Genomic DNA, 14,600 nt, shown 5'->3' with positions numbered 1-14,600 from the left:
AAAATATGTGTCAATTGCAAAGGAAAGGCAAATTGATGATTCAAATCGATGGTTTAATTTTGAAATTCAGGATGGCAGCTTCCAGTAACCACGAAACATTCTAATCCATATAATAATGGGTCACATTTGACAGAGCATGTCAAGTAGAAGGAGGAAATCAAAGTTCGACCCCGTTTTGGAACTCATTTTGTCGACTTCGGTTTCAACAAAACGATGGATTCTATCGGGGTGTCATTTGGAAGGCAATGTGTTGTAGATGACAATTTCAAATTCTAAGATGGCTTCCGGCAACTACAAAACACTTCGAAGCTCCATCAATATAGATGTCATTTAACCCTTTCACGCCCAATTTTTTTTCTAGCGCATATAGGGTTCCAAAACTATTTATCTTTGTGATCAAAAAACCCGAAAAACCTTTTTGCCTTTCTCATATAGAAAGGTTATGCAATCACTCTGAAAAACGTCAACCTAATCCCGGCCCGGAGGGCCGAGTGTCATATCCCATTCGACTCAGTTCGTCGAGATCGGAAAAAGTCTGTATGTGTGTGTGTATGTGTGTATGTATGTGTGTGTATGTGTGTGTATGTGTGTGTATGTGTGTGTGTGTATGTATGTGCGTATGTGTCAAATAATGTCACTCATTTTTCTCAGAGATGGCTGGACCGATTTGCCCAAACTTAGTCTCAAATGAAAGGTGCAACCTTCCCATCGGCTGCTATTGAATTTTGGATCGATCGGAATTCTGGTTCCGGAATTACGGGTTTCAGAGTGCGGCCACACAGAAATTTCTCATAAAAACTATAGGAAAAATTAAAAATAGAATTTTTATTTTTGATGCTAAATGTATTCAAGGTGCATAAAACGTCGAGATTTGATGCAAACACGAAAAAAATTTGACGAAGTTTCACTTTTTTGGATTTTGCACATTTTTGCCTTTCTCATATAGAAAGGTTATGCAATCACTCTGAAAAACGTCAACCTAATCCCGGCCAAATTTTTTTTCGACTCGCATAAGGTTTCTGGATTTTAACAGGGGCGTAGTTGATGGTTTACGGAGAGGGGTTACACCCCCCCCCCCCTCTACTGTTCACTCCCCTCCTTTAAAAATCTCCTTAAATCACCCCTCAGACCACCACCTCATACCCCTCCCTTTCAACCCCATCATCTTTAAACCACCACTATGTTACAAAGCATACCAATTTAAGCTGGGGAGTCGTTCGTTCATGGGACTTTCGCCCTCCTCACATACCGATCCCCGCATGACAAAATGAGTTAGCAAGCAGATAACATTGATCTAATGCTGATTAGGCTAATGGAGTATGATATTTTTTTGTTTCAAGTGTTTCACCGTCGACACGTAGCTCATCAAGTTCGTGGCTGGCATGCCATTGTGTATAAGTGCAAAGTGTACTAAGAATGTAATGGACATTTCCACAATTATGTTGAACATAAAAAGCCTCCGTGCCATAGTTTAGAAAAATGAGAAAGGCACAATTGCACCGCTAGGTGGATTAAAACAGGTTTTTCATAAAGAACTTGAACTAATACTTGTAACTGTTAGTGCTTTAAAGAAAGGTAATAATCACATTTATTAGCCTTCCCTGTTTTTGTGAGCCAAGCTTGCCTAAACCAAAAGTTAAAGCTGTTTGAAAACGTTGTTGTTTATGGACAACATGGGTATGAAGGGACTAAAAGCGGTTAGTCAGTAGATGACGCAACTTGATGATTGAAACCTTTTCGAAATCCAAGAAGGCGGTTTCCAGTTACCATAAAACTTTAGAAACTTAAATGAAAATGCGTGTCATTTAAAGTTAGAACCTTAGCGCAAATGTGGCATAACTTTAGACTGTTTAATTCAAATGCCCGAATAAACAATCACTTTAAACATTTTTTGTATCTTTACTTTTGATGGATATATTATATTTGATCCATATATTAATAAAAATAATTTGCTCAGGTATCTTATGAAACCTAATCACGTCAAATTTTTTTAACCCTCCGACAGTCGTGCCATTGTCTACATTTAGGCGACCCTTTGCAGTGCTAAAACGATTTCGCCTGAATTTCACAAAGTTGTATTAGATAGTCACAGCCGTAGCGTATGCTTCTGACACCCTTGACGGAGTCTTAGTTCTGCGCCCCTTTCGTGTTTATTTTGGCTTTTTAGTTCGACTATCGGACAACACTTTAGTGTTTACATGGAAAGGATACACTTTTCCTGACTTATTTCGTGACCTATCCTCACTAGATTTCAGCACTCTTTTGAGGTGACCAAGTGGCTGCGAGAAGCTGAGCTGGAGTTGGTACTTACATTAGAATGCGGAATGTGAGTAAAAGCAGGCAATCGGCGCATATCCACTCTGCTTCACTCTGACATCTTTCTTTTGGTTTGTTGGGAGCAGGTTTCTCGCATCTCGAATCCTAATGTCTGTCCCAGCTCCTCGCCGCCATTCTGTTGGCATCCTTAGGCTGGCGGAGACAACTCGGTCATCAGCAGGCTACGGTTCTGCGCAGATGAACTGAGTTTATTGAAAGTTGCGTCATGTATAACATAATTGGTTGAGCAAATGTTGCAAAAGCGACCCCGAAACCCGAAATATTCCAGTCTATTCCTCCTCTATCATGCAAAATATCGAAAAATTTATTTCTATATTTGTTCTTTCATTAACCATTATTTCCAAATGTTGGAAATCGTAAAAAATACCAAGAACTCAAAATTCTTAATGATTTGACCAAAGCTCGTTCGTGTTTGATTGTCGCTCATATTATGTATGCCGCAAATCATGAAATCAATTTATGCTAGGTGTTTAAAGGTAGCGAACCGTGTGTCTTTTCCGGAGACTATATATCAGGACTAGTATATTTTTGAACAAGCTTGTGAACTAAAAATGCTTTAATGATCTGCTACTATTAATGATTTTTCAACATACTTTGTGTCATTTGTCAAGAATATCGGTAGCATCTTGCAATACTTCGAGTAAAGATAGATGACGACATTTGCGCTATCCCCTGGCTCGTCTTTCAATTTATTATATCTCCCGTAATGTGTGTCTTTTCTTTAGTGGTCTGAAAGTTTTCACTTTGCATCCAACTGATGAGAGAATTGATGTCGAACAAGATTTAAAATTTAAAATCAAGCACATTGATCTCAGTCGGACTATATTTGATCTTCTGGCGCATCACAGATAATCCATATTCTAAAGATTTTCAAAGAACTGAAGCAGAAATATACAACAGTGCTTTCATATCAATTTTTTGCCCAGATAAGCTCTAAATTGTGATATCGCGCCTAAAGCAAGCGCATGACATTACTGGTGAGAAGTATTCGATGAAAGACTACCGCGACAACATTCCTGCCCACAAAGTTGAGATCGATGGTGTGTTCGCCGATTCGAGGTTATTATAATGGCGGGTAAGCGAATTTTTTGAACAACAATTGCACACGTCACGGCAAAATTGTATGCCCCTTCAAACTCGTATCGGATATTTGTACCGCGCGCGATGCATTGTACTAAATATAGGCAAATTGACCATTGTAGGAATAAGACCCGGTGTGGCAAGTGCGCAGAGATTTATTATTATAACACTCTTGCTCCGCGAACAAACAGCGCCTGGTGAATCTGAAGCGTTTCTTTAAAAAAGCGCTCTAAGAACTCTTTTGCAGGAATACTTAAGAGCAAGCAACGTCATTGGTTATTACAAATCATTATGCTCTCTTGGCTCAGGAAGAGTGCGACTCTGACGATTCTCTTGTGGGACATCTGTTACTGCTCCTAAAAGGTCTATAATAGAGTCTGTATACAATATAGCGTCCCGTACAGAGGAATGCGCAACACTGCGTAGAATACAGACTATTTATTTTTTTCTGGCAACCGGAATAGTTGCTGTAACTTTCAGTGAGTTTGATCAAATTGCAAAATAAATTTATACTGAATGAAAAATTAAGCAACTTTATCGTGGCAAACGAAATATCCCAGAGAAAACCATTTCAAACATTATTTCATCTGATTTATTGAATGCTAATTAATCAATGAATAAAGTGTTTAAATTTTTCTCCGACGAACTTGACACTCGAATAGAACAGTAACAAAACCATGTCACTGTGACAGAACAATAAGAACCATTTGCAGTGAAATCCAATGGTATACTACAATACCAAAACAAGACTTGTACAGTCACCAAGGGGGTTGGCTATGCATTGATTTTTATTTTCTTTTATGTTATTTAACAAATCATTTTGTTCCAAGCATTTTTTGCAGAAACAGTATCATTTAGTGCTAATTTACTGTATTATTGTTTGTTGAAAAATGAAATCAATTGTTACTTGAAATTTTAGTGTAAATTTATTGCAACCACGTTCAACCGCTCTTAAATTTAGAGATAATTTGGAGTTGCTTTCTGTATCACAGTTAATGTCTGAAATTGTTTCATGATCTTATAAGTCGGACGATAGAAAATTGTTGATGAACATAACCAAAGACATCCGTAAATTGAATTCAACATCAACAGATCAAAAAGTGTATAATGAACCGATGGAAGAAAATAAACCAGGTGGGTAATACCAAATGTAAATTAAAGATTTTAGTAGGGAAGCACTATTGTATGTAACAGAAGTTGTTTGTTTTTCATCGTGCTGGAGGGAATATTTCTAGACGTCACCAGTATCGTAACTTGTAATGAAAACGTTTCATCAAAGCTGGCAACACTCATGAAATCACATACTATAAATCTCGCTTACTTTTTGAAATGGACCTATGTGCAAAAGAGAGCCTCTCTTTGTTCACTTTCTCTTTCGATTATCACGGATTTACCATTAATCTTTCCAATGATGTTCCAGTACATATTGGAAGAGAATAATTTCCACTAGCATATTATGCAAAGAGTTAAGCAGCAAACGCAAATGCGACCGTGATATTAGCGCAAGCGTAAACAATGAGAGGCTCTCATTTACACATAGGACCTTTTCAATAAGTTTGCTTGAAATATCTGTGAAGAAGAATGTCATAATATTCACAATAAGATGATCGAGCGTTTTGTTATGTTCCGTTTGCGAATTTATCAATTATACAAAAAAGGAAATAATCATAATAGTCATTCAATGGCACTGTAGAGGCTCGGCGAATCAATTAAAATATGCATTCATTGCGTTCTTGTTAACTTGTTGATTTTTGTAAGCAATAAATGAAATAAGAAAAGGTAAATATATAAACAAATAGTTTTTCACTCCAGTTATTGTAATATTTTTCCTGCCAATAACAATACTCCCCTTGTGGGCATGCATAGGGGCATACACTGAGAAAAAACCTGTAGTATCTGTGACCAGACTTTCGTGGTTGTTTTAACTATTCCCCGAAATGGCAGTAAAGACCATGAGATCAGTAATACTAAACATCTGTATCCCAAAAAATACTACAAAAATCGATTACCGCTTAACTATGCTGTTTTTTTTCATAAAACGTTTATTTGACACGGCATTTGCAAAAGCTTTTTTACGCCGGGGTTTTTTTTTACATAACATGTTACAAAGGTTCTTAAGACTATCACGTTATAAAAAAAATCACTTTCTAATGCTAACACTGTAACTTTTCTGTAATCTTTGTTTTTTTTTCTTTATTTATATCGTTTTATCTAACTTAACTAACTGCGAAGAAATCTAAATTGTTTGTGGGTAGCAAGGGAAAAAAACTAGAAACATTGTGGGGATAATTATATTTGAATATTTATTGTTTTCAGGAAATGATAAATATGGCTCATGTATGTAAGATCTCGTAAAGCGAGGATATCACGAACAGGTACATAGGGTGGTTTTCTTCTGGCTCGTAAGGAGTCTATTAATTGGGATCTGGCTTCACGATATTCAATGCAAGACCAAACAACATGTTCAATGTCTTCGTAACCCTCTCCGCAAGCACATTGATTATCTTCTGCGATCCCAATACGGCGGAGATGCGCATTCAACGTATAATGGTTGGACATGAGTCTAGACATCACACGAATGAAGTTTCGACTTACATCCAACCCTTTGAACCATGCCTTCGTTGATACTTTAGGGATAATTGAGTGCAACCACCGTCCCAGATCTCCATTGTCCCATGATGTTTGCCAACTAGTAAGCGTCCTCTGACGAGAAGCGCTATAAAATTCATTGAAGGCAATAGGTCTTTCATAGATGTCACCGTCCAGCGCTCCTATTTTGGCTAAATTATCCACTCTCTCATTACCCGGTATGGAGCAATGAGCGGGAATCCACACTAAGGTTATTTGATAAGATTTATTTGTTAATTTGGTTAAGTGTTCTCGTATCATCTTCAAAAAGAACGGAGCGTTATTATCAAGCTTTAATGAGTGTGGTGGCTTAATTGCGCTGAGGCTATCTGTGAGGATGAAATAATGGCTCGGAAGTAAAGTATCAATGATTTCCAGACTATGGTGAACTGCTGCTAGTTCGGCTGTGTAAACAGAGGCAGGTTCTGCAAGCTTGAAAGAGATCGCGGTGTTATGGTTGAAAATACCGAAGCCAGTGCCCTCATTGATTCGTGACCCATCAGTGTAGAACATTTTATGGCGGTCAATGTGTTGGTATTTACTTATGAATATTTTAGGGATCTCCAGAGAGCGCAGGTGATCCGTGATTCCACGAATTTCCTCTTGCATGGACGTGTCGAAAAATAAAGTGGAATCAGGAGTATCTAGTATATTAACACATATCATAACATAACTAGAAGGCGTTATTTCTTGTGACATGTGATTGAAGTACACTGTCATGAATCTGGTTTGGGATTGAAGCTCGACAAGTCTTTCGAAATTTTCAATTACAAGTGGATTCATAACCTCACATCGTATAAGTAAACGAGAGGAGAGATCCCAGAATCGATCTTTTAAGGGAAGAACTCCCGCTAGAACTTCAAGACTCATCGTATGTGTCGATTGCATGGAACCTAAGGCGATTCGTAAACAACGATACTGTATTCGTTCCAATTTAATAATGTGAGTGTTTGCAGCTGAACGGAAACAGAAGCACCCATATTCCATTACTGAAAGTATCGTTGTTTGATACAATCTTATCACGTCACTTGGATGAGCACCCCACCAAGATCCGGTTATTGTTCGGAGAAAATTTATCCTTTGTTGGCACTTCTTTATCAGGTACCTAATGTGGCCTCCCCATGTACCTTTAGAATCGAACCAAATTCCGAGATATTTAAAGGTCGTGACTTGGGCTATCATTTTACCAACCAACTGAAGCTGAAGCTGAGCTGGATCACGCTTCCTTGAAAAAACAACCAACTCTGTTTTCTCCGTAGAGAAATCGATGCCTAACTTCAAAGCCCAACTTGATAAATTATCCAAACTATCTTGCAGTGGTTGTTGTAAATTTATGGCTTTTGGTCCTGTGACAGAAACCACGCCATCATCTGCAAGTTGCCTTAGAGTGCATGGGCTGACAATACAATTATCAATGTCATTCACGTAAAAATTGTAGAGAAGGGGGCTTAAACAAGAACCTTGTGGGAGACCCATGTAACTTATTCTGAATGTTGCCAAATCGCCATATGAAAAATGCATGTGCTTTTCTGACAATAAGTTGTATAAATAATTATTTAATATTGGTGAAAGACCACATTGATGTAGTTTCTCTGAGAGAACATCAATGGAAACAGAGTCGAATGCTCCTTTTATGTCTAAGAACACAGACGCCATTTGTTCTTTTTTTGCGTAAGCTAGTTGGATTTCTGACGAAAGTAGCGCCAGACAATCATTCGTTCCCTTTCCCCTCCGAAAACCAAACTGGGTATCTGATAGCAAGCCGTTCGCCTCAACCCAATTGTCGAGACGTCGTAGGATAATTTTTTCCAACAATTTCCTGATGCAGGATAGCATTGCAATCGGTCGATACGAGTTATGGTCGGAGGCTGGTTTTCCCGGTTTTGGAATGGCGATAACTCTCACTTGTCTCCAGTCGTGCGGGACTATGTTCTGCTCAAGAAGCTTATTGAATAAATTCAACAAGCGTCTTTTTGCTAGGTCAGGCAGATTTTTCACCAAGTTGAATTTAATTCTGTCTGGACCCGGAGCATTATTGTTGCATGAGAGGAGTGCAATTGAAAATTCCATCATTGTCAAAGGCGAATCTATGGAATCGTTACTTGTGGGAGCATCGCGAATGATTTTCTGCGCAGGAGCAGAATCTGGACAAACTTTCTTGGCAAAATTAAATATCCAGCGATTCGAAAAATCTTCGCTTTCATTAGTTACGTTTCGATTCCTCATTCTTCTGGCTGTGTTCCAAAGAGTACTCATTGATGTTTCTCTTGACAAGCCATCAACGAAACGTCTCCAATAACTAGACTTTTTGGCACGACGGAGACTGTCAAATTTGTTTTGTAAAATCGAATAATTTTCAAAGTTTGCACGTGTACACCCTTTCCGTTCCATAATTTCTTTGTAAGCAACTTGTTTAGCTTCATATGCATCCGAGCACTCTTTGTCCCACCAGGGATTAGGAGGCCGGCTGTTCATTATCATGCCAGGATTGCATTTCGTTTGGGTTTGTTCTGCTGCTTCAATAATCAAACCCGCTAGAAATTCATATTCTTCGGTAGGTGGTAACTCTTCCGTCGAAACAAGAGAAGTGGAAATTAAAGATTGGTATTTTTTCCAATCAATATTTCGTGTCAAGTCATAAGGTACATTGATTGAATTCGTGAGGCCTAATTCACTGTTAATTGAAATAACGACTGGCAAATGATCGCTACCGTGAGGATCAGGTACAACCTTCCACGTGCAATCTAACCGAAGTGATGTCGAGCATAGAGATAGATCTAATGCACTTGGTCGTGCGGGTGGTCTGGGAATGCGTGTTGCTTCGCCTGTATTTAAAACTGTCATATTGAGCTCGTCACAAACATTGTATATCAAAGAAACTATGCTGTTGTTATTTACGACAATTTGAACATGCTCACTCCAACAATATTTATCATCTATAAAGTGACAAATGAATAGTGTGAATCACTATTAAAATTCAAGTAAAAATAAAAATATGAACATGGTAAACATCTTGAATGTAACCAGTGCCATTGTTATAACTACTTTTCGTTTGATTGTCCTCTGCACAATATATTAATAAGTCGTGAACACTAAGTGTATAGTTGTTATAGGAATGTAAAGGTTAAAATAACTATATACACCGTTTATGTGGACTTTACCCTTGTCGAAAGCAGCTTTTACGTATAGTGATTTTCAGCTGACAATGCTTTGTATTACTAACAACCATAAAACTTGTCAATGTTTGCGATTCCATTAAGTCTTTCTGCAGGATGCGGCCATTACAGTGAAAAATGTATAAATAACATACGTGCGTGTTTTTTGGCGTACTCTGTAATTTTAATTTTTTAACTATCGCAATAATATTATCTCTGTAATATTACGGTAAGGTGATAGCATCATTAGCCGTTGTATGATAGAGTCTCAGTCAGGGAAGGTATTTAGTAGCCAAATATGAGCCTCACAAATGGTCTGTACACTAAGAATCGGTTTCAAGTCCTACGAAACAGAAGGTCATGTTTCGCAACGGACTGTATTACTAAGTATTTGCTTTGCTTTATTGCACTATGTGAGTACATACTTCAATTTAATTCAAAAACGATGTTTTAAAATCATAAATATTTTTCGATTTTTTTCAGTTAAGCGTAAGAGCAGAAAAAAGGAGGCTGGGATATGGTTACTGAGCCGATTAATATTTTTATAAAAAATGTGTAGCATCAATAAACTAAGGGATACTTTCCAAAAGCTAGATTGGCTCAAACTTTCTTTTGTCCACCCTCACCATCCATGTAATTATATTGACCCGCGTCATTTCCAAAACAATGATATCCCTTTTTAAAATAACTAGGGGAAAAATGTCAAAACCCCAAGGTTATTGAAAGCAGGCCCTGCTCAGGATGACTATGCTTATTGTTATACCAAGCATCCCGCTTTTAATGGTCATTCATACAACAGAGTGTTGAATTTGACTATTATGCATAAAGCATGGTAAAACTGGTAAATCATTCCATTCTACTGGTTTAGTTATAACAAACACTTCCAGGTTAAGATAACTATGAACATTGTTACGGTGAGCATCCCACTTATAATGGTCATGGTTATAATACAATGTTCAATAGTACTATTGTGGTCAAGAGCCCTTGTATAGTAAACTTGAACATGGTTATAGTTAATGTGACCTGATGCTATAGTCGGTTAAAAACCACTACACTCGAAAAGTCGAATTTACCTCCTCATATGGTAAATGTTACCATATAATTTTTCTTAGTGTAGATAAAGAAGTATATTTGTTTACTTTGCACGATAGGTAGCCGGCAGAGATGCCAGATTTGAAGATTTATCTTCATTTTGAAGACATTTGAAATGTTGTGAAGACGTGTTTTTCATTTTGAAGACAAATTTAGTCAGATGTCTGAATGATTTCTGTTAGAATTCTGGCTCAAAATCAATAACCGATTCAAAATTCTGTCCGTTGAAGACAAATGAAGCAGGTAACTGACATCCCTATCTTTACATACAGAGTTTGACAATAGGCAACAACAACGTCAAAGTGGCTTAAAATGTCATCAACAATCAATAGTAAACAGTAACAGTAAGCAGTAAACAAAAGAAAACAATGAACACTTTAACTGATTTGATGTAAACTAATGTGCTCCTCGTTCGAATTTAGAATTAATTTCGTTCATTTTGTTACAAGCAAATTTCTTATGTTGGCTACGAAAGTATGACGTCACGTCATCCTCTTGAAATGGAGACATTTTTTATAAAATGTGAAGACATTTGAAAAAGATACCTGGTATCCCTGGCAGCCGGTGACATGTTCGATAGGTAGATTTGGCTTCATTCTGTGCGAGCCTTTACATAAGTAAACAACGCCTTTAGTCTATAAAAGCTAAGCATTTTTCCTTGAGAGAACGCCAAATATAACAGCTAGAGGAAGCACTGACACAAAGCCGAAGCAAACCAGAAACTAGAGATCAAACGATGAGTTTGCAGCACTTCCAGGAACACCATCTCAATTGGATCAACATTTCAATAAGAGATTCATCTAGACTGATTGGGCTTAAGTTGAGCAACGGTAACCTTGTGGTTTTGCGGAACTCCTGGCACTAAGAAGACTTCATTTCTCTTGTCTTCTCAGTGATAATCGGTCTAGCGTACTCCACAATCTTTGCTATAGCTTAAGGTTCAAGTTACCTTTTTTAAGCATGTGTTAGAATTGAACGCTTGGTAGTGTGCGTAGGAAAATTTGTGTTCAGCTTTGCCACCGGATTATCCATATAAACCTTTTTAAAACTCTAAAAGAAGAATATCAGTCGATTTATTAGATCATCACGATTCAATTCATGCAAAATACCTGCTGGAAAAACCATTGGCTTAGCTGGATGGTGCTTTTGAAAAAGTGGCTGTGGTTTTTTCATTGCGCAGTTGTGTTGCGTACCCCCGCTCGGTGTGGTAGTGTGACAAAAAATCACAGCCACTTTTTCAAAAGCACCATCCAGCTAAACCGATGGTTTTTCCAGCAGGTATTTTGCATGAATTGAATCCTGATGATCTAATAAATCGACTGATACTCTTCTTTTAGAGTTTTGAAAAGGTTTAAATAGATAATCTGGTGGCAAAGCTGAACACAATTTTTCTTACGCATACTACCAAGCCTTGAGGTAACTTGAGCCTTAAGGTTCAAGTTACCTTTTTTAAGCATGTGTTAGAATTGAACGCTTGGTAGTGTGCGTAGGAAAATTTGTGTTCAGCTTTGCCACCGGATTATCCATTTAAACCTTTTTAAAACTCTAAAAGAAGAATATCAGTCGATTTATTAGATCATCACGATTCAATTCATGCAAAATACCTGCTGGAAAAACCATCGGCTTAGCTAAATGGTGCTTTTGAAAAAGTGGCTATGGTTTTTTCATTGCGCAGTTGTGTTGCGTACCCCAGCTCGGTGTGGTAGTGTGATAAAAAATCACAGCCACTTTTTGAAAAGCACCATCCAGCTAAGCCGATGGTTTTTCCAGCAGGTATTTTGCATAAATTGAATCGTGATGATCTAATAAATCGACTGATATTCTTCTTTTAGAGTTTTGAAAAGGTTTAAATGGATAATCTGGTGGCAAAGCTGAACACAATTTTTCTTACGCATACTACCAAGCCTTGAGGTAACTTGAGCCTTAAAGGAGAGGTTGTCTGCTATACCGTCTTTGAATGTTGTACGTCTCATTTATGCTTCCATAAACTCTAGAGAGCGAGCGATAGTTCGCAATAATTTTCGCATTTTTTTAAGTCTTAAGTCTACATAACGTTCGTTTTTTATTCTTTTATCATTTGTTTATTGGAGAATATACCAGTTATTGTAAACAAATCTGAATGGCACTGATAGAGCCGTGACGTAGTCTTCTGGCGCTGAAGTCGCAGTTTGGCGACCCTTTGTTGTTTACATTTTTTTTCCTTTTGCCGTTCGACTTTCGAACAATCATTTAGTGTGTACCTAGAAACGACACAACTGAGACTTACCCGGCCATCTGCACGCTACGACACTGGTGAAGCTTTCCGGACCGTTAGATTGTCCGGTTTTTTTTAAAACACTTAATTCTCGCAAACTTAGTTACTGTTTTGCGCAAAGCTTTATTAAATCTCCTATAAACTTTACACACTCTTTTTTCTGCATATTCACAGCTTTTTGCATCTTTTGCCGAAGTCTTAACAGCAGAGTAAACACACATCCCTTGTTCGCGAAAACTCGGTGAATATTTCGTTTCTTGACTGGAAATGCGAAAATTGCCGAGCTGAACTGAGTGTGTATATTTAAAATACAATTTCATCAATAATAGTTTACTATTTACATATTTGCTACAGATTCACCCACTGTCAAATGAATTAGCGTGGGTATCCACCGGATTACCCACCACCTTGTCATCATTATAAATGAATACGTTAAACTATTTACAAAGAAGGCACCGCTGTGTGTACCAACTACGCATACGGCAAATTCGTTCGTGAGGGCAGCCGCATAAAGATAAGCTACACGTAGGTACCTTTAGTGATGCGGCGTGGGATGCTACAATACGTACGTACACTCGTTTGTTATCCTTGGCGATAGACCAAAAATTTCCGTTCTTACGGAATTGCGCGCATTGGTTGGCAGGCTGGCGGTTGGTGGCAAGCTACTTAAGTATCTTGTTTGCAGTGGGTAAAAGTTTACTTTGATACACGTTTTCACTCAAGCGGTCGTGCTTAAGTAGCTTGCACCTCTAGAGCGTTTACGCGGGGGTGATTTTAAGGTCACGTTCGAGACAGTGAGCGGATGTTTGTCTGCGCATTGCGGAAGCTGAATGCGAACGTGATCCTTGAAAACGAAAACTGATTCCAGAGCGTTGTAAGTTTCCTTGGAAGTCCAGGGAAAATGTTTTACAAGGGAATTGAGTGGGAAGGTTTATAGTCGTACTTGAAATGCAGAATGTTGGAATGGCAAATGCATGTCTGCCTAAATGTTTGGATGAATAGGTTTTTAGAGTTACGCTTATTTCACAGCATTTTTTCGAGTGCAAGCAGTTTTACTAAAACTGATTTTTTATGTTTTGAAATCGCCAGTTTATTAAAACCTTTTACCAAATCTTTTAATGCTGACCACTTTTCTATTATAAAGAGTAAACCTTTTAGCCACCAAAAGTGGAAGGTGATGCTAGTGACGATATGAGATTTTTTCTTTGTTTGGGCGTTTATTCGTTAAACAAGTGCGTTGAAATGCAACAAATGCCGAAAATTTTTGGAGTAGCAACACTCCTGAACCGAAGATTTATGTTCAATGTATTAGCACGTGTTTTTTTAAGTAGGACACATCAAACCTTTTAAACTTCAATAACTTCCAGTGCTGATCGTTCCGTTTGCCTTCTTCTTCGCTTGTGTTTGTGTCCATGTAGTAATCTCTAGAGTAGCTTTAATTTACGCTGTTAAATGTTTGGTGCTTTTTGTGTTTTAAGTGACTCTGGAATAGCCGTCTTCTTTTTGGTTTATTACTGTCCTAGGTATGTTAGTTATTGGTTTGGGGATACCGTGGGATATTGTTTGTCCGGCATTTGTTTTTTAGCACGTCGGAGTCTGCCCAGAATATGTGCATAGCGTTCTTTGAATGTAGTTAACACCTTGGGATGACCTGCCCGTGATAGTCAAGAAATAAGGTATAGGTTAGTTCAGTCGCATTCGCATTACCCGAACACCATTGAGCATGCCAAGGAAAAAGTTTCTCTAGGTGTCATTTGTGACGAATTCCACTTCTCCATACTTCGACAGGAAGTTTTTTAATATAATCCGTACTAGTGCGCGGTGCTAAATCGTCGAGGCGAATTTCCGTAAGATTATTGTCCATATACAAAGGGATCTTAGTTTCGTTTCATATTCGACGTCGTGTTGAAGCTTCCTGTTCCGTCTACTCTGCGCATGGCAAAAGAAACTGTTTTAAACTCTAAGGTTTTACGTCATATTTCTACTATTGTCACACCCCAAAAGCCCTCATCAAAATTCACAATGGTACACAAATTGATAATCAGTGACGCAGT

At 38.0% G+C, this 14,600-nt stretch overlaps 1 protein-coding gene across 2 annotated transcripts in view; it reads left to right on the top strand.

The window, feature by feature from the left end:
* LOC131693323 (uncharacterized) overlaps positions 1–14,600 on the top strand; it is a 74,426-nt gene that overhangs the window by 19,809 nt on the left and 40,017 nt on the right. Inside the window, exons 2-3 of one of the 2 annotated variants that reach the window (XM_058981048.1) lie at positions 12,721–12,839; positions 12,901–13,071. The exons of the other annotated variant lie outside the window; for it this stretch is intronic. The gene's annotated coding sequence lies outside the window, so the exon portion shown is untranslated. The remainder of the gene's footprint in view (positions 1–12,720; positions 12,840–12,900; positions 13,072–14,600) is intronic. 2 annotated transcript variants of the gene reach the window in all.

The sequence above is a fragment of the Topomyia yanbarensis genome, chromosome 3 (assembly GCF_030247195.1).
Source record: "Topomyia yanbarensis strain Yona2022 chromosome 3, ASM3024719v1, whole genome shotgun sequence".
Classification (NCBI taxonomy): domain Eukaryota; kingdom Metazoa; phylum Arthropoda; class Insecta; order Diptera; family Culicidae; genus Topomyia; species Topomyia yanbarensis.
This window is presented reverse-complemented; position numbering and strand designations above follow the sequence as displayed.